The sequence below is a fragment of the Pezoporus occidentalis genome, unplaced genomic scaffold (genome assembly GCF_034315485.1).
Source record: "Pezoporus occidentalis ecotype Australia unplaced genomic scaffold, CSIRO_AGI_Poc_V1 ctg30, whole genome shotgun sequence".
NCBI classification, from domain to species: Eukaryota; Metazoa; Chordata; class Aves; order Psittaciformes; family Psittacidae; genus Pezoporus; species Pezoporus occidentalis.
Genome location: NW_026914941.1, coordinates 2,529,430 through 2,550,646, shown reverse-complemented (window position 1 = coordinate 2,550,646; position 21,217 = coordinate 2,529,430). Strand labels below are relative to the sequence as shown.

General features: G+C 36.7%; 1 long non-coding RNA gene across 4 annotated transcripts in view; it reads right to left on the bottom strand.

The window, feature by feature from the left end:
* Nucleotides 1-21,217, bottom strand: part of LOC134168122 (uncharacterized) — a 154,024-nt gene that overhangs the window by 56,457 nt on the left and 76,350 nt on the right. For 2 of the 4 annotated variants that reach the window (XR_009966433.1, XR_009966435.1), the window contains exons 3-4: nucleotides 19,051-19,166; nucleotides 17,021-18,182 (exon numbers count right to left, since the gene is read on the bottom strand). This is a non-coding gene — a long non-coding RNA (uncharacterized LOC134168122). Of the gene's footprint in view, nucleotides 1-16,616; nucleotides 16,790-17,020; nucleotides 18,183-19,050; nucleotides 19,167-21,217 lie in introns of those variants that run through there. The other 2 variants (XR_009966434.1, XR_009966436.1) reach the window with 2 other exon arrangements.

The window sequence follows — 21,217 nt, the reverse complement described above, 5'->3', positions numbered from 1 at the left end:
ACACAAAACCAAACTCAGGGACTGGTTGGTTGGTTGATTGTTTCTTTCCCTGACTTCTAATCACTTATGGCTCAAGAAATACTTTGTATACTCACAGATGAATGCAATTTAGGGCATATTGGATTTATTATAATAAAGACTGAGTAACAGCTGAAAGTAAAATTCTTAATCCATTTTTTAATTTTCATATTGCATCCCTGTTACTAAAAGCTTACATGTGTATTTATCCTTATATGACTATACCTGCTGAATTGGAATAGCATGATTATAGAGAAATGAATCTGTAGAACTTCATAGCACCATTGTTCAAACTATGACATTTATTAGAGAGCTTAAATGAAGTGAATATGATTGTTTCCTACATGTGAAATAGTGCTCACACATGCATTAATATTTTTTATTTTATTGACTAAGTAGAAATTAATGCAAAAAAAATACCCTAGTCTTTCATTTTTTCCTTCAAATTAGTATGTTTGTGTCAAATTTGGTGTGCAATTTCTTGATTTTCATTGTCAGTTTTGTATAAAACTGTGATATCATTCAAGAGTGAAGGCATTTTTTAATCCCTCAGTCACTTTGGCAATTTTAAAATTTAATCATCCCTCCCATCATTTAGGACACTTGATTGGCCCTTGAATTTAATCAGTTTATTAAGCATATCTGTGAAAAACAAGGGTTCTCATTAAGGGGAACTGGTCAAGCTTTTACATTGACAGCTGGTATCCACTCAAGTCACCAGAGGTTCTGGACCAGCGCTGATTAAAGAATTGTGATACAAACTAACTTGTTGTTCTCACCTTGAATCAACTATTTATTGTTCATTCTTCAGGTTTCTCAATATTACTGTCTGAATTGCAACACAGAAATACTTGAGTAAAACAGAGGTATGACCTAGTTTCAAAGTTGAAAGTAGCTATCTAGGGCAGCACAGAGCTCAGTACCCCCATTGCTAACTTCTTTTTGGCCACGTACCTCCAAAATTTAGCTTCAAAGTATCATACAGGGCCTGTTGTCCCATGGAACCTCTCTTTTCACAAAAGGACAAATGGTCAATTGAATACAACTGCATTATGCTCGTTTTATCATGTTGGCTTCCAAACAGATCCTCAGTAGGTGAAAGATTTAATGCAGTATTGAAGCGCTCAACATCTCCAGCTTACCAAGTAGAAGTCTCTATTCTATTATTCTTTGTACGCAACCATTTTTTGAGACTTGAAGGGCAGAAAGGTGAAAGAGCAGGAGGAAAGGTCAAGCTAGATAAGTAAAAGTCCATATTTCATAGAATTACTGTTTTACTTATCGCTTTCCTTGAGATTTGACAGGCATACTACTGATTAGGTTATCACCCTCAAATAGATTTATAGGCTCAAGGGAATTTTTATTCAACTTACCCTTGGGGATGTCTTGATATTATGTCTCTGCATTGGAATTTGTGATTTTTAAAGGTCTTACAAAATAATGAAGAAAGACATAAAGAGCATTGGATTCACTAAATATTCTGGTAGCAAATATTTAACATTATTTTTAATGTCTGTTTGCATTGCACAGTACTTTTGAATGCACTGTTACTGTTCCAAGATAGTTTTAAAATAATGAATGAAAACAAGCATTTTCACTTTGGCTAACTTTGGGTTTTGGCTTTTGCCATCAGTGATCTTTTTTTATTGCGACATTAATTTGAAGGGATTCCTTCATATTAATGTGACAGGTGATCACTGAAGCCAATATACTTATGGATCTAGGCTTCTCATATGTGGGAACAAGTGCGCATACTCTGTTACAATATACCAGCTGCAATGTAAATAGGGAATTTGGCAAAACCTTGTACCCTTTGTTAGAACCGAATGCAGCTGAAGTACTGCCTTGCAACTAAACATCACAGATCCCTAGATTTACTCAGCAGATGAGTTCTCAAGATATTTTCAGTCTGTTTCTGACAAAGCTGTACTCTTCACTGTAAGTTCTTACAAAAGTGGTCCTGCCCAGTTTGCCACAAAAGACATTCCCATCTCCACCAAGAGAAAGAGCATCAGATACCATTTTATGCAAAATGAAAATCATAGCTTGTTAAGAAGTGACGACGAGATCCACAGACACGCAGCTGCCCGTTCGGCAGTAAGACTCTCCCCTGGCTGATTTCTGAACTGATATTTCACTGTTCTGGATCTCAGTGCCATTTTCTGGTAAAATCATCCAACAGCTGTATGAATGGGCTAGCATAGAGCCTGGACAACCACTGTCAGTCTCATTTCAAAAGCAAAGATTTCACTGCTGTCAGGGTGACCAATCCCTCGAGTAAGAAGTCTCTGGGAATAAACCTAATTTTAATTTTTCAGTTTAATTGGGTCAATGTACAATGCCTGTGTACAAAAATGAATGAGACCTTTTTTTGTACTTTGTTGATAACACCCATCAAATATTCATGTGGTTAGCACAGACATTTCAATATAATGGCAAGTGTTCAAAAGCAGGAAAAGAACATTTCCCCACAGGAAGAAGCTTACTCAACTTATTTCTTCTTCAGCTTCAGAAAGTAGATACCTACTTGTCTGGAGGCAGGAGAGGGGGAAAGCAGTCACCGTTCCTTTCACCCGTTTGAGACAAAAACATTGACCGTCAGCTAGTTTCTGACAATCGGTTGTTATTAAACTCCAACTTCCTAGGGCCAGCTGTGCCTAATTTGAGTCACTGGTGCAAAAATAACCAGTCAGCAGGAATTGAGGCAATTATGGGTAATTCTGCTGTAGAGCAGTCCTGCATCAGAATCCCAGGATTAACTTTCGGCTGGCACTCCAAGGTGACTGAATGAAGAACATAAGGCTTCAGTAAAATCATCAGTAGCTGAGATCAGTTTTTAGATAAGCTGATTTGGAAGTCTGTAACCTGTATTTTAGTTTACTTACAGGCAAATTGTCAACATACTTTTAGTGCCTGAAGGCGCATAGAGGTACATACATTTTCATGGGGGCTATTTGTTTTACTGTTGAATATCCAGCCCTCTTGCCCAAATGTTAGCCTATAATCATTTTACAACCTAATCAATCTCTAGATATGTTTAGCAATTTCTATACTTTGCCTTACCTCTGCTCTTCTAGATTGCAAAATAAATACATTCCATTTTCTTTTTAAAAAGCCCCTTAATTTTAAGATCCTAGTTGAAAACATATGAGTCTATCTTTGTAACTACTACCATGAAATACATACAGCAAAAAAGTTCAGAGAGTAAGAAGTATCCTTCTAAGCAGTCAGCCTTAAGGTCTGTTTTTATGTTAAAATAAAAAAAAAATAGATACAAAATTTTAAGTAACCCTGTCATTTTGACAAAAACCTCCAGAAAAAGTGGTACAACTTCATACTGCAAGATGTAGTTTATTTTAAGCGTTTACTATGAAAACAGCAACTTGATGTGCTATATCACTTAAATAGCTTCATTAAAAAAATAATGTATGGAAAAAAATAATGAAAAGAACCCAGCAAGCAGTTTAAATTTCAGAGTCCTGTCATTAATAGCAGTATTAGCCAGACCAACATAAAACATCTGTAGCTTTGCTTTTGAAAGATGGCACCTTACACTCAGCCCTTCTGACTGTTGTGTCACTGTAACAGAGAAAACATTTCTTAGAGAAAATTAATAGCACCTTAATTGAATGTGAGAATTACTACACTATCCAGTTTTTCAGCTTCTTCAGCTATGTGTGACAGACAAAAAGATCAGGTATACTGACACTGTTTCCTTAAGTCAGCTTCTGTTGAAACAAAGCATAGGTTTCCTACCTCTAACAAGGTATAATTTAGGACATCAAGCCCCTATTCAAGCTAATAAGTAGATCCATGTCCCTTAAATTATTTATTCCTCTGGCAGACAATTCCATTAACCCCCCCCTGTGCAATAATTTGTTCTGCCACATGTTAGAAAAATTATTTTCCAGCTGCTCAGCAATACTGCTACAGTAAATGGAAAGTACTTCCTGGTAGACAGCTGATACTCAACAGCGAGGTGAACAGTGACATCTGATATGTGGAGGGTAATGTAGTAGTAAATAGCATAAGACAAATGTTAAGTTCCTCCAGCATGATGTTTGTGGACCGACAGTGAGAAGACATGCGAAAAATACTGATGAATTATTCACTCAGCTCAGGAAATAAATTAAAGCTTTTCCTGCTATATAGGTGAGACCCAGGCACAAAGTGAACACTAGCACTTGTTACATAGAAGTTAACTTAGTAGTAAGTAGCACAACACAAACATGCTTAAGTTCACCTACCACGACGTTTGTAGACTTACAATGACAAGATATGTAAAATAGTAATGAATTATTCACATAGCTTAGGTAAACAAGAAACCATTTCATTTTCTGCACCCAGGAGCACTGTCTGTTGAGTTGATGCAGACAAATGTGTTCTGACAGCAGCCTCTGCTTCTATGCCTTTTTTTTATATATATATATATAGAGAGAGAGAGAGAGAAGGCTGCATAGCTCAGAAAGCTGCACACCTAGTGGAGGCTTTACAAAAGCTTTTACAGCTAAACAAATGGTATCTTCACAATAGGTACAAGTTTCTGAATGGGTATCCAGTAGCACACTAGACTGAGAGTGGTAACAGCGGAAGTATTCCCATTATGCTGGAAATGAACAACTAAGAAGGCGAGACAACCCAAGCTTTGTACAGATATCCTATTGAGTTAGAACAGAATGAAGATGACTGGAAGGTCATGTACTTAATGTATGACCAAGAGACAAAGAATTAAGAAACAGCCACCAAACCAGAAAAAAAAACCCCACACTATTCAGAAAGTTCTGTCTGATGGCACATATTCCAGAAGTTTCTAAACAGAAGTGGTATCAGCAACTGGTAAATCAAGACCAACTGGATGAACTCCTCTTTTTTCCCCCTCTCCTTCCATTTTCCTGGGAGACTCATTTGTATTATTTCTGCAGGTTCATTTCCCGCATAGTCAATCAAAATACCTTGTTATCTTTATGGTTTGAATAGATACACATATATATGAGTTAATTCTATTCCATGGTTAAAAAGATAAAAAGGTTATTTTCACGAGCAGTTTGACCAGAGAAGAAATTTTATAGTTTTAAAAATCATAAACAGAAATCTAGCCACAGGTAAAGCAGGTCTAATGTAGAGAAGACACGGCATGCTTTGCAAATGCTAGTGTACGTGACAGAAAAACTATCAACCTTATTTCTCAATAGAAAATTTTAAATTCCAAGCTTAAATGCTTTACCAAAAATTACACAATAAGTCCCTGCTGAGTTCTGAAAGTAATCCCAAACCTAATCCCCACACCACAGTGGGGAATTACTTAAGGAACGTATTTTTCACCAAAATTGTGCTTTCCCTCTTTTCCATATTTAACAGAAACCATGGCTCAACACCCTTTAAATTTATTATATTATATTTCATAAGCAGTGGACAGAGATGAGTGCAGACTGAAGCTGTTCCCTCATTCTTCACAGGCCAGTCAGCCCCATGCAAATCCCTATTGCCTTTTCCACCCTGAGAGCTTGCTCCTGTCATAGAGTCAGGCACAGTCATTCTCCATGTGGGAGCCAAGTCTTGGAGAGATGGTTTTAAATGGACACAAATAATATTTATAACTCATTAAATGCAAACATTTACCTCTCTTACAATGCGACACTCGGAGCAGGACTGTGGTCCACTTGGCAGCCATGACCACACCAAAGCACAGGACACCCAGACCCACAGTGTGCCACTCCAGAGCCACTCACTGGGACATCGGGATGCCACCAATGAGGCACAAGGCTGCCCAGGCAGGAGCTGAGGCACAGTGGCCATGTGAGGGGAGCAGCTCCCCTCAGCGCTGCCATTGAGCACAGGCTGCCCCTCTCCTACCTGACCCTAATGCCATTGCAGTCTTTAAAAGGGCCTCTGTAAAAATTAAATCCAGGTTTGAGTGAAGAAATGTGTGTTTGGGAAATTTTTATGAGTCACTACAATGTGTAAATAAAACGGGATGTAAGTATTATAGCCAGAATCATAGAGCCACTGTGACCTACTGCACTGCCAATTGTCCCTTATGCTGATATGATTCTTAATTATCTTGAGAAACTGAGCACCAAATAGTATTTTTAAGCTTTTTACATCACCTATTTATTTGCTTGTATTTAGCTGCAGGTAGGAGCATTATTTTGTGGATCATTGTAAAGGCAATCTAGGCTGCGGTAAAGAAATTTTATACATCCCAGGGCTATCGTGCAGTAATGGAGATGCAGCTGAAGAGGGCTTGATATAGTCACATCACTGAATTCAGCAGAAAAATTAATTTTATTCTAGAATTCAGGATGCTGATAGTCAATGGAAAGAGTAGAAGAAAGTACTCTGACGGGATGGGAAGACGTGAAGTATCATCTGCTTACCACCCAGACTGAGAGGGGCAGTCAGGACTGGGATGGAAAGTCTATTCTGAACCCTGTATAAGGGCATTTCTATCTTCTTTCTGTTCCCCGATTCCCTAGTTTTAATTCCCTAGTTACATTGAGAATTTATTTTTCATTTCTGTTCTGACAGTAGATTTGTCCAATTCTGTACAAAAGACATCTTAATGGTGTGATTTTACTTGTGTACCATAACTTAGGACTAGAAATGGAACAAAAATGAGCATTATGTAAACACTGTCCATCTTGTTTTAAAGGAGTTACAGCCTGCAGAAATAAAACATGATTGTTTTAAGGACACTGTCATTTGTATTAATAACAGACTGATTAAGAGTGAACAGCACCATTTAAAACCTCAGCTGTTTGTTATACAGGAGTTGGTATTTTAATATAGTATTTTGTTTGCAATACTACCTGCATGTCTCAACAGTAAGCAATATTTAGAACAATAGCTGGACTAGAAAAAGTAACAAAATAATAAATCAGAAAAAGATAAACCCTGTAAGTAGTGCTTAGAAGCTTCAATTCATGATAAGAACACAAATAAAAAGTTCTAAATATTATTTTTTTTCCCCATTTAAAAAAAAAATGAGTTAGAACAAGCCCATAGAAAGATGATTGATGGAGTATGGTGGTATTATAAGCAATATTCTGGAAATGTCTCAACAGAGGGCCTATAAATTTGAGTTCACACATCCCTGGCTTTCACAGATCACAGTTCCACAGAGCAATGTCTTCCATATGACCTTCCTCTGTCATGCTTGCTTTATGCCTTGTTTCTGTCTTAATGCAGACACTTGTACCAGGGTTTTTAGCAAATCGATAGGGAGGGGCAAACAAGGACCAGGCAAAAGGTTACCCCAAACCTTCAAATGAACTGTCTGGCTAGAATCCAGTCAGTAGACAAGAAATTAAATATGCTTTCAAACTCAGTGGATCACATTAAGAAGAGAAGAAGGGAAGAACTCTTATTACTAATGCTGGAGAAGAAAGGGAGAGCTGTATTTTTGCCTTCCCTTGTGTCTCATACTGTAGATACACTTTGGGCCAGCCTGTGAAGCTCAGCAGGTTAAAAGAAAAATAGGATGTGATGGCTCAGAATTGATTTGACTTGCCAAGTTAGTTAAGGGGGAAAAGTCCTTTGGGAAGATCTTGGTCATTAAGAAAAACTTTAAAAATATTTTCATTTTCTATAGTACACGACCACAGCGTCTAAACCACTAAGTTATAATAGCCGTTAGTTGAAGTTCAAATGCATAGAGTCCGCATGACACAAGCTACAGAACAGAGACTTCAACAACATATAACTGATACTTGAGATTTGGTTACATATCAAGTGTAACAAATAAATTCCTAATTGGGAAGCTGAAAGTTTGTATGAATGCTTTCACAGCATTAATCATCTCACTTACAAGACTAGTGACAGAGAACAGCTAAGGAGAAAAGCTATTTCTACATATACGTAAACAGGAACATCCAAGAAAACAGATTGGGCCTAACTCAGAATTCCTTAAAAACAGACAAAGTGGAGATAGCTGGATGATAAAAATAAAGGACAAATAAAGGACTACACAGAAAAAAATCCTACTCTTTCAGTGATTTTGTTTTTATAAGAAAGTTTAGTTGTCTGAGACTTGCTGTATTAACTCTTCAACTGTTTCACGTAACGTAATATTTTTGAAAGACCATTCAAAATGGTTTCCTTTCACAGCTGTGTATATTCTGAACTCTGGTACATTTATAATACACTATGAACATTTACTTCTACTTTTAAATGGAGATTTAGTGTAGCAATACATTTGATCTGAACTTGGTTTTAATTACCTGTATAGTTTGTCATAATAAATTGGGTTACCTTTCATCACATTATCAGTATGGCACAAAACAAATGAATAAAATTGTAGTATACTTAAAATACTTTACTTTTACATTTTACTGAAAATGAATGAGGTAGTGGAACAAATCTTCCCTTAGCATCACAATTCTAGCTTTAATTATGGTTTCAACTGTTAAGACCTCACTTCTGGTAAGAAAGTAGATTCTAGTGAAAAACAGTGGAACTTTTCAAGGCTGGAATCAAGGAACATTTCCTAAGATCATATTAAGAGAGCTGCAACTGGGACAAAAAAATATGCTTTTTAAGCATTTATTCAGGCATGTAAAACATGTAGCTTAATTGGGACTGGACGAAGTCTAACAGGGTAATGTGTTGCCATACAATCCGCTTAAGACTTCTGACTTGGAAGGAGGATTTGTATAGTAAGAATTGCAAATCCTACATATGTAGCAGTACAAATAGAATAAATCCAGAAGTGTTTAGGAGACTGTAGGGACAGAATACATGTTGACTTAGCAAGAACAACAAAAAGCTCATACACCATTGGGAAATATTTCTGAAATACTAAAATTTCCCTAAAATACATTCTCAAGGTTCACCAAAACAAATTTACCATGAAATTTCATACTATTATAAAGAATCTGGAAAATATTCCTGCCATACAGAACTGGATGCTTTATAAAAAATAACAACTCGAAGTACTTTTGTAAAGCTGAGCTTATGAATGAGAAAGGATATTACTTTATTGTTCTGACCGGGTGAACATCAGTTTAAGAAAAACTCTTTAAAAGGACCCCAAATCTAGGCCGTGTGAATTAATAAGTTCAAAATTTTATTTTTTAGTGCCCTGAGTAGGTGAATATCTGTTTACCTGGAGTGTCTGACTGGCTTCTGTTTTGATAACCAGATGACAATCAAAGTTGACTGTCAAAACCAGAGTCTGGGTGGTGAAATGATATAATTAATGATAGTATTTTTACTGGGGATATTCGAGAATGAATTTAGAAGTATTAAATTATTCCTTTGGATTTATATCAACAGACGGACTACTTGGAAAACCATTTTCATAGACAGTTTAGTTTCATTTTTCCTTCCTAAGTACTACTGACTGCCACATACACATGCCCACAAATATCTATATTGGCATTAAAAAATTGTGTTCCTTATAACATATGCTAATGATGTTTTACAGGACAAATCCTTAGCTGCATGTATTTGTTTTACATTCACAGTCTTTGTTGATGCTAGAAACTATGGGTATATTGAAGTATAGTTATGTCTCCTCAATATTACATCAAACTGTGTTTACACAAACAGTATTGAGCATATAGGACCTAAAGCATTGAAACAACAGGCATTTCTTTAATGGTAGCCATAATTAATTTTGTCATCAAATTCAAAGACAACAGGGCTAAACTTCTGGGCCTAAGCGGAGTACACCTGAGATTGTGCATAAGAAGATACTATTGTTCAAAAATTTATGTTTGGACAACCCAATAGTGTCTTGGTTTTGTGCCCAACAGATAGCAAAGATGATCATGAATGAAAAACCTTATGTTACCTTAAACAAAAAGTCCATAAAAGCTATAGATGAAAATGGCATTCTTCTACCTACTGAACCTAATAACAGTCTTCCATTTCTAACAACAAGAAAAGAATTGAATTCTGTAACTCTTTGTCTTTCGGAAAACACCCTCAATATTTATCGTCTCCGCACACCTTTTCTTAGATGCAGCTCTTGTTAGTGCACCTGATTACAGTGCCATAAATAACCAGCAGTGAAAACTGCTGACAATTCTGTTCAATTATATTCCAATAACTAAAGATCTACCCAGATATATATATACCAGCCTCATAGCTGTGACATGTGAGCATACTGAAGCCCAATCCCATTCTGTGCATGCATTGATGCATCTGCTTCCAGCATAAACTACCACCTCTGTTTACACTTATACAAGACTTAAATCCTTGTCACATTCCATAAGTCATGCTTTTTAAAAGACAAAGAACACTATATTCCTGCTAAATATTTTATAATCTTCAAACAGGCACCTATCAAGTGAATTTGGAGTTATTGTGCAAGTAGTAACATAAAGCAACCTCCATGAGAAGCATTTGGCAATTATTTCAAATTCCTTTGTTTATCTTGTCAGATTTTTCTTGTCATTAAATTGCATCTCATCCACTTCCAGAATGAAACATATATGAAAGGTATTTCCACCTGAATAGAAATTTAAAGTGACCGTGACTCTTAGTACATTCCCAAGACAGAAAAAGTGACATTAATGAAACATGAAACATCATGAATTAGAGGTAGTAAAATATTTAAACTCACTGGTAGCTATTCTGTAACTCATGACACCCAGTTCACAGTAGAAGTGTACAAGAAAACAAATCAGTGCTTTATTTTTTTTTTCTTCAACACATTTGTTAAATGTGCCCAGTTTTTCAATGGACACATTATATTCACCTCACAATTTACAGATTTTAGCGCATTAAATTTATAGGAAATCTTACTGAGCCGCTATTTGGTAAACAGATAGATTAGAATAGAATGATGAGAAATTCTTAAGATGTCATTACTCAGTGTTTCTGAAGTGAGCTTCTGCCTGGTCATACCTAAGCTGTGAGTAAGGCTTTAGAGCATTTAGATAGCTATTTGACAGCAATAGTCAGGGACAAAATCTAATTAATTGTAAGATAAAGCTTGCAACATTTGCAAATAGGATTCTATAATTTAATTTCTAACGATAGAGGCCTAGACTCCCAACCAAGATACCTGCTAGTTCTAGCCCTAACATTTAGTATGATTAATTCTGCAGAATTAATCACAGAATAGACTTTATATAATTTTCAAAGTATGATTAGCCAAGATAATTTTTACTGAACTCATGTTCTATAGTTTTGCTCATGAATGGTCCATGTTCTAACTTTAATTTGAACACAAACAATTGTAACACATTTCACACTTCTCTCCCTTTCCTGATGAATATGACTTTTATATTTCTCCTCTATTACACAGCAAAATCATTTATATCCTGTTTCAGTTTCCTATTTGATTAGTTCTTTTCCCTACAGATATAGTTTTGCTGAACCATAATGGTACCAGACAGCAAAATAAATTATAAAAATCACATATAATCATGGAGGCAGAGATAGAATACCTGCAACTCCTATTCCTTTCAAAGAAGCTGTCATTGTTTAATACCTTTAGAAGTTGCACCACTGTTTATATTCAGCAGAATACATTATCACAGTATACACCATTGGATAGTTATCAGTAGATGAATGAACACTGTAAAATAAATATCAGAACTGGCACAAAAAGGAATACTTTCTTTGCAATCCATTCTTGTCTCCAGGATAATTATGTAATCCTTAGGAGATGGGGAAGTCTGAAAGGACTTTGAATGAAAACCTTCCCATATCTCTAGGTTTACAAGAGTACCACTGAAAAAACATGTATAAAGCGAAGGAGAAAACTCTGAGAAAAGCAGATTGAATTTCCATCAAGAATCCAAAAGATTTTAGTACTATCAGCAGACTCAGATAAAACTCTATACATAAGCACTTCTCTGTCTTGCAAGAGTATATAATAGAAAAAAGGAGCAGCAGATTTTGTTATAATTGTCAGTTCTATTCAGATAAGCATATAGTGGTACTGTTCCCTCACATGAAGCATTTTCTGCAATTTATAAGGCCATTCGGAAATGTGAGCAAGCTGGCAGTTTATTACCAGCTGCATTTCACATAGCAGAGATGGTGCAAGTGAGTTTCATCTAGAATTAGAATGAAGTCTCCCACTGCCAATAACCACATGGCCTAGTAGGTTGGATACAAAAGTTAGATTAGAAGAGACTTAGAATCTCCTACATTTTCCAGTAATCTTTACACAACATGTTGGTGTCACAACTGCAGTTAAGACATTTCAGTGTTCCACATACTCTTCCTATGCTCTAAATTAGTTCTCAATGAAAAGTAACACAATTTCTTAAAGTACTGGGTACAGCAGTGTCCAGCAACATCTCTCCACAGGAATTACTACTTGTTGGCGGTGTTAAATAAGCATTAATATTTGTAGTCCTCAATTATTACAACTTAATACAACCAGTGAGTTTATAATAAACAACCAGAACAGCAGACATCACAGAGGAAATTAGCTTGAGTCTGAGTCATTGGACAGTTAGAAAAGACTGTATGCAAAGCAAATCTGGTTCACTGGAAATTCTGGGCCAATTTAAAGCCTGAGATGTTTCTTTCTTACTAAATGGGTATCTATTCCTCTCAGCCTTTTACCTTTTACCTATTTGATGACAAAATTAGAAACCACTGTGTGAAAATTCAATCACATGAATGGAAGTATTCTTCAGATGGATCAAAGGAATATTATAGCAGCTTTTCCTTTGAGCAGTGAGAAGCACCTGGAAGCAGCTTACAGTTATGCCAGTTCCCATGTTGCTTGTTAAGGATAAGATGGCACTAAAAGTAGGTCACAAATATACCACTTCACTTTGTGAGAACTGAGCCCTAAACAATTAAAATAGAGCTGCTGGAATAACTAGTGTGTGAAGAAGAAATGAAAAAGGTTAAATATTTGATGGAGTGGTGTCAAAGCATCCCATTAGTATTTTGCCCCCACTTCATGGCTTTTCTGTGAAAACTTGTAAGCTCAGCAGCAGCACTTCAGTAGCACCATGTGAATACATAAAAACATTCTAGTGAAACTTGTGGCCAGAAAATCTACATGAAACTGAGGGCAGGACATAAGTGGAAGAGAAGTTTTAAGTATTTAGAATTCGATTGTTCAAGGATGAGGTATTTTTTTTAGTTTTCAAGACTCAAGCTAATAACCTAAACTTCATAGAATAGAATAGAATCATAGAATAGTTAGGGTTGGAAAGGACCTTAAGATCATCAAGTTCCAACCCCCCTGCCATGGGCAGGGACACCTCACACTAAACCATATCACCAAAGGCCTTGTCCAACCTGGCCTTGAACACTGCCAGGGATGGAGCATTCACAACCTCCCTGGGCAACCCATTCCAGTGCCTCACCACCCTAACAGGAAAGAATTTCCTCCTTATATCCAATCTAAACTTCCCCTGTTTAAGTTTTAACCCGTTACCCCTTGTCCTATCACTACAGTCCCTAATGAAGAGTCCCTCTCCAGCATCCCTATAGGCCCCCTTCAGATACTGGAAGGCTGCTATGAGGTCTCCACGCAGCCTTCTCTTCTCCAGGCTGAACAGCCCCAACTTTCTCAGCCTGTCTTCATACGGGAGGTGCTCCAGTCCCCTGATCAAGCTCCCTCAACTTCCTGGTAGTATCCACTCATACCCCAGAGCATTCAGTAAATGTCTAACTACTAAATGGACTAAATGTCCAACAACTGCTAACTTTTATAGCCTGAGCTATCCACACCTTAGCAAGGGAACTTAGATTTAAGAGTTGCTGCTGCTGAAGTGTACTTATATAGCCAAAGACAGTTTGGGAGCTGAGTAAGTGTCCCAGTCCTGAAAACAGATTATAACCCCCCAGAAACTCATCTGAATCAGAAGTGAAGTCACACTTTTAAGCTGTGGGGTTTTTTTTCACCTCATATCTATAGGTCAATGTAGGAAAATAACAGGTCTACTATTAACTGGAGTTTATGGAGCAAGGATTGGGCAATAAAGATGACTTTTGGCAGCCCTCATTCCTGTGCCAGAAGGTGGTGGTTCTGTCCTCCACACCAGGCTTTTGGGACATAGCCAAAACTAACATTTTGATCTATTACACGCTATTCTTTTGATAAGATGCTATAGATTTGGGTTCATTGCTACAGATTTCACTAAACATTTTGAAAACAGATGGGGATAACCAATGCTTTCTGGCCAGCATATCCTCTATCACACAACACGACTGCAATATACCTTCTGTCAACAGAAATAGGATGTCAACGCTGAAATCTATTTTACCAGCCACTGCTGGTCATATCATAACTGCCATTCATATGACAGTCTCTTATCACTGTTGCCCTACCTTTACAAATGGATTCCCTCAAGAGATACATGTATGATTTCAAACTTCATTATAGACTATAGAGTAAGCAGAGTCCTTATTCTCTCCTTTGAACTACCTGCCATCTCATTTTGAGCCAAGGCAAGTAGTCAGCATGTTAGCTGCTTAACTTAAAGTAACTGAGAAAGCAGCCTAATCTGTTTCCAATGAAACTTCACAAAGCTTGGCAGTAGTATTTTTTATATATTACTTTTAAAATCATAAAATACTAATAACACTTTTCAAATGGCATAGAAATAGCTATGACAAACCAAAATCAATTATCATGCAACAAAATGCTTTGCTGACCAGTAAACTTACTTTGTGGTTTCTTTTTATGCTCCACAACAGGGCTAAGCTAGAAATATCTTTCAGCAACACAATAATTTAGATTATTTTCAATTAAAAATTATAGAATCATTTTCTCACTTTACCTAGATATACTGAAAACAGAGGCACAAGAAAATGTTCTAAACATGACTTTCTTGTTTGATAATTCTATTTCTACATTTCTAGATTAAAGTCTCAAAAATACCCCAAACCAAATGAAACATTCTTTAAAAAGAACAGAGTAGTCATCTTCCTGGTGGTGCACAAGATGTCTCTTCTTTCTTAGTTCTTTACAATTACTTTTTCACAGGAGGAGAAAGGTATCACAAAATATGAAGCATAAAAGCAAGGGACAAGAAAATTGCATCACAAGCAAAATATCTACATGATTTTGCTGGGAATAATGGACCTAATGCACCAAGTAGCATTTGAGAAGCCGGAGTTCACACTACCTTCTTTTTAACAGGCATTCAAACGAAACAGCATTTTCACAACTGGGAAGTATGCAGTTTATTCTATGCTTCTTTCCATGTGTTTCTCTGCCTCCTCTCTAGAGAGAAGTCTAAAACTGAGATTCAGTATAAAACAATACATGGAACACCGTGAAAAAGAATCAACTGCTTGCCAACATCAATAGAATGAACATTTTTTCAGACCAATAAAAATGATATTTGTGTAGGTTGTTATGTTATTTTAGATACCTTAGGGCCTGATTGTGCAGTTAATTGGATTCAAGGAAGTGCCACAAAATATAGGTGGTATCTGTCAATAATAACTGTTGATAAAAGTAGGGAGATGTTTTAGAAGTAAAAATACAGACTGGATATTCCAGGCATGTTTATTTTTCTACTGAGAATATAAAAATATTTATCTACTTTTCTACCTCTGTAGCAGATGTTGTATCATTTCTGATTAAAATTGCTTGCCAATAATAGGTTTCTCTCAGGCACAGATTAAAAGTAGCTTCTACAGATAATTCCACAACCTACAAAGTTCCACTGCATTTGCAAAATATTCTTCCATATTTTCTGATACAAATAGGTAGACAGATACAAACAGAACATCACGAACCGAAAGCCAGAAGACACAAGTATTCTGAATATTTTCTGAGAGCTCATTCATTTAGAGACTCCACTACCTGTGGATAATTTACGTTTGCTCATTCCAGTGACTCACTAACCTCAATAAAGACTCATGGGTCTGATAGATGGGATAAGGCAAAAAGAACAAGCTTCCTGAGCACACCAGATGAAAAATTTATAATTTTAATATCTTTATATTTCCATATTCTATTATATGTTCATCAGAATCTGAAGCACGGAATAGCAGTTACTTTATTTCTTTACTGCCTCCAGGTATATGCCAAGGCATCAAGCTGATAGGTTGGTTCATAGAACACCAGCTCCCTTATCACCCCAGATAATTTATTTATGACAAGAATCATGTGTTTTCCCAGTAAGATGTTGACGCAATATGACTGCCTTTTCAGTTTCATTTTTAAATGAATACAAATATCGATAAAACATCATTCCTTACATAAGAGCAAATGTGCCATACAAGGAGGGTTTTCACTGATGAATCCTAGGAACAAAATAACACATTGTCTGATTTACAACCCAATGAAATATTTCCTCAATATTTAAGGTATGAACTGCTCAGCAGTTCAGACCTTTCACTTCCACATTAATTAGCCTATTCAGAATTACCTGGAAGTCCTTTACTATGCTAAAGAGTGCTGTTTACTTGGCTTAGCTCCTGAAGAAAGGGCACAGAGGCTGTATTTGGAACTTAAGTTTATAGAAATGCACAGACACATCAACTCCACGCATTAAACCGTAACATACAAGTTGGTCCTCCGGCACGACAGGATGCACAATACATGCATGTGGTTGTGCCAGATGTTATACCAATACACTAAGCCATGTGATGGAAGAAATCATGGTGTTAACTAGAGAATGTTCCTTGGGTAGGAAGACTCCAACCCAGCAACGGTTAGGTAGTACTGTGGTAGCACTGGGTGATGTATATCCTCACCTATACTCAGACTAAACCTTGTACAGTATAGAACTTTTTCAGACCAGAATTGGTGCACTTGGAGCTTTGGTTTGTACCTAAATGACTTAGCAAGAACAAATTCACTGATAACAAAATTTCACAGATTACAGACATCCTGAAAACAGTAGAAGAAGGTTCAGTGTTATATTCCAGGACATAATTACGGCCCTGAAATATTTTCATTTAAAACAAATAAATTATGAAGAGGAATAGACAGAAATTGCTCGAAGACTTGAACATCATATGAAAAGCTAACTATAAAGAAGAAACCTTGCCAGCCCTCCAAAAATGATGTATTTGTTTGAACTGGTGATTTCAGTATTTAAATTTCAAAATCTTGAAGTTTCAAAACATCTAAAACATTCATTCTGGTATGCACAAAACCGTGACTTAACCAAGAACATTACTAGGTAGCTCCATCATAATTAGCAGTATACTTTAGAAGCACTTAAATACAGGTCATAATGTCCTTACCAGAGATTAATCCCAAAAGATGAAATGCAGTATTCTAGGCAGCAAGTAATTTAGGATCAAAATCTAGCAAGGAAGGACTTTGAACTGCATGCGAAAAAGAAGCAACAAAGTATCCCCAAATCTCACCATATTGTTGAGAAGGTATGAAAGTTATGAAGGCTTGTTATGTGCAGAACACTGTGATCAAACACTTTAACACTCTTACATCTTTTTTTATTCCTAAAATTTGAGTTAGTTGCATGAGACATTCTACATCTACAGCAACCAACCACCATACGAGAAAACGTATACTTACAACACCCAACTAACCGGAATGTTTTCTTTTTGAACTTCAAACACAACTTATGACAGTTTCAGAGTCTCCCTCTAAAGAAAACTGTAAAATCCATCTGTTCTGATGAGCAAAAAATAAATAAATAAACCCCTAACCTTTTTCACATTCTAAGCATGTCTGTTAACTTTCTCTATTAACACTCTTTGGATAGAAATAGCATATAGAATGCGCAAGAGCTAATATTGGAAAAGCTAAAGAAAAGCTGTAATCAGATTTTGAAACAGACAATATAAAGCATTGTAATTAACTGGGTTGGAATAAAGTGGTCTTTATTAGTGCAAATGAGCTCATCTGCTCTAGGAATGAATATTTCACAATCTAATCCAGAATGTATTGACATCAGCCAAACATTTACATTTCTTCCATGGACAGATTGTTATTGACCTTGTGATGTGACATATCTACTGTCACTAAGCTACAAAATGGGAATCTCATCCTGCCTCTCCTCTTTTATATACAGAATGCAACTAATTTGTCAGCATGCCAGCTTTAACTAGCTGAGATGAAGGTAAGCTAATTTAATAGGAACTGTTCAATAGCTTCGACCCACCTGACACTGTCAGTTAAGGCAGCTCCACATTGCAGTGTCTTTCATTATTTCCAGCTCTTTCTTCAGACTACTTGAACAGCAAGTCAAATAATATGCTTAGGAGTCAATAGGCCTGACTTTTTCTCAAGGACATTCTTTTGATGCCAGGAGCTGTCAAGTGGGAAAACACATAGCGTGAAGGTGAGAGGATACTAATTAAATATACATAGCTCTGGCCAAAGAAGAATGAGGCACAGCTTGCTATCTGAAAACTCAGTTGCCTGCTTGACTGAGGTCACAGCTGTTGACTTGTACAAGTTCTTAAGTTGCGGTCTCAGTATGAAACACTTTAACACTCTTAAATACTAGACAAAGGCTACTTTCAAAGATTCTGTGTACAGTTACACATGCTTTTGTAGTTTAAAGACAGGCATAATAGAATCTTTATTTAAGTTCAGCTAAAATGAAAATGTATCTTTTTTCTATCTTTGATACATTATAATATTTCCTGAAGCCATGGAAGAATCTATGATTGTTACAATACGATAACTACTCATTATGTCCATGCAGAATGGACTTTTTTAAGGCTTATTTCACAGAATAGCATTAAGTTGGCTATACTATAGCACAGTGAACAGGTAATGGATTTGCACACATGCATTTGGATTATTTCAGAGACATGAGCCTGCATGTTCCCATCCATGCCAAACACTGCCAGGCCATGAAGCTAATAAAAGCATTAGAGGGCCCAACATTTTCTTCCTTTCCCTCTGCTTCCTTTGAATGCTCTCATTTAGTTTATATTATTTAAAAGCAAACTTTCTACTTTCCAGAGCTAAAATTTTATTAATTTTTCCTAGAAGTGCTGTTGGACATAGCTGCATCCAAGTGTTTTATGGGGTTCCCTGAATGGTGCTAACCCTGGACTCTTACATTGACATGGCTCTGTGCAGCACTGTGCCAATGTGGCAGCGAGCATCCCATTCATGCAGTACCATAAATGAGTTAATTTACAGAGTCAGAGTTTATTATGACTTACTGGCTTGAGCACTCTGCCTTCTGAGCACAGCTACACTGCAGGTGGACTGGAATCTCTGGATCTGCTCCACAAGGACTGGTCTGGGAGACACTTCACTGCTGTGATGCAAGTGTGACCTTTGCGATGAACAAATATAAGCAATAGTTAAAGATTTGAAACATTTTTTACCTATCCATAAGACAAAAAATCCAAACAGAATTAATGATATCTGTTTGCACTCTGAAAGACCACATCCAAAATGCTATCAGAAGACTATCATTTTGACCTGAAAGTTGTGGCCTTTATTTGTCTTTCCATCTTGCCAAATGCCACTCTGACATTCAGAGTCTTACTTCCACCCTGCTATGTATGACATGATTTGTGGGTGTTTAGCCTTTCACAGACACCTGGACAGACACAACCTACAACCACAAATGCATCTGTGGTTTTGCTCACATATTTGTGCAGGAAGAAGAGATTTTGTCAGGCAGTTTACATGTTATGATGACTATCCCTCCCTTCAGATTCAAGGGTAATCAAAATCCACATTATCTGTAAACGGACAGATGAGGAAGTGCTCAAAATTGAGCATTTATGAGAGAAAAACTATGCAAATTAACACATTTAATAGCTGCATAATTTCACACTAAAAACTAAGCATTTCAAACTCAAATTTACTATTCCTAGTACATAAATATAACTGTATACCACACTTATTCTTTATTGTTTCCAGCCTCTTGCAATTTTATCAGTCTGTGATAAAGGAGAGAATATTTTCCTAGAAACTAGAATTCTTCCTCCCAGTATTCCCTGCTGACTACACAAATAACGTTGCATGTTTAGTTTATAAGAACAACTTTTGCTCATCTGCCATTACAAAGAAGAACAGAGGAAAACAGAAGTTCTTGCTTTCTTTAGAGACTGGACTTGAGCTTCCTCTTCCCTCCACTAGACTCTTTTCTGGTTTGAGAGCAGTAGAATTAAATACTGTCTGATAAATTACTAATATGCCATTTGACTAAGTCTCTTGGAATCTGAAAGCAATCACAAGCTTTCAAGTTAACAGCCTTTTTGCCCAGGTTGTAAATGTATTACTCTCTGAACACATTTATATGTAGGTTGAGAGCAATATAGTTCATACTCCTTAGAAGCAACATGTAATATGCTATTGCCGAAGGCAAAATCTCCAGCAAGATTAACACATGCTTCACTAGGTCCTGTTTTTCACTTCCGTTTACCTTCGGTTGTATTTTTCACGCTTACTTGGTTAACAGTCTCTGGATATATGCATCAGTCCCTTCAGTTCGGGACTTAGCTGTCCATGGATAAGTAGGCTCCACATGTTTGAGGGATACCCAGCAACTGCCTCACCATGCTGGATTTCAATCTATTCACACAACATTCTCATCAGTTTTACAAACATACTGAAAACAGCAGACACATCCTGCCTCATTGCAATTGCACACTTTCAAACATCTTGGGTATCACAAGGACACTCCATGAAAACCTTGCTAAAGCAGCTGGTAAAACTAAGCTCTATGGGTTTGGTCTGGCAGCTCAGAAGATACTTCCTCACAAATCCTTCCCCATTCACTGTGAATTTGCAACAGTGTAGTTCTGCTGATTGCAGAGGAATCCCTTATATTTTCAAAAATGTAACTCCTAGCAAATTGTGTCCTTTTGGGCTTAAGCACAGAAGAAATTTGCCTGTGCTTGCTAGTCTCTAACCCTTTAACACACTATGCTCCATATTCTGATGTTGTGCTACAATCATGCTCCCATCCAAAATTACAAAAGAAAAAATATATGCTTTGATCTTTTTCAAACCCATGTATTATCTCTGGAGTATTTCTGAAGCATAGTAACAGAGAGAGGAAATACAAACAGACCCATCAAGAAAACTGTAAGTGACAATAACTTGTGATAGGGGCAAACAGGATGAAGGCAAAATGTTCAAGAAAAATGGTTTGTGACTTACCATTCACCCTGAAACAATTGCAATATATTGATGGTAGATAAGACATGTGAGATACTAAGATTTCTACAAAATATTACAGCAACTTTCTGCCCAAAGGCTGTTCTGTAATTAGTGCACTGGAGGCACTGACTCACTTTAAAAAACCCAGGACCCAGGAAAAAGAGTTATTTTCCTCCCTTCATTTTTGTCAGGGCAGGCAGCATATCAGTG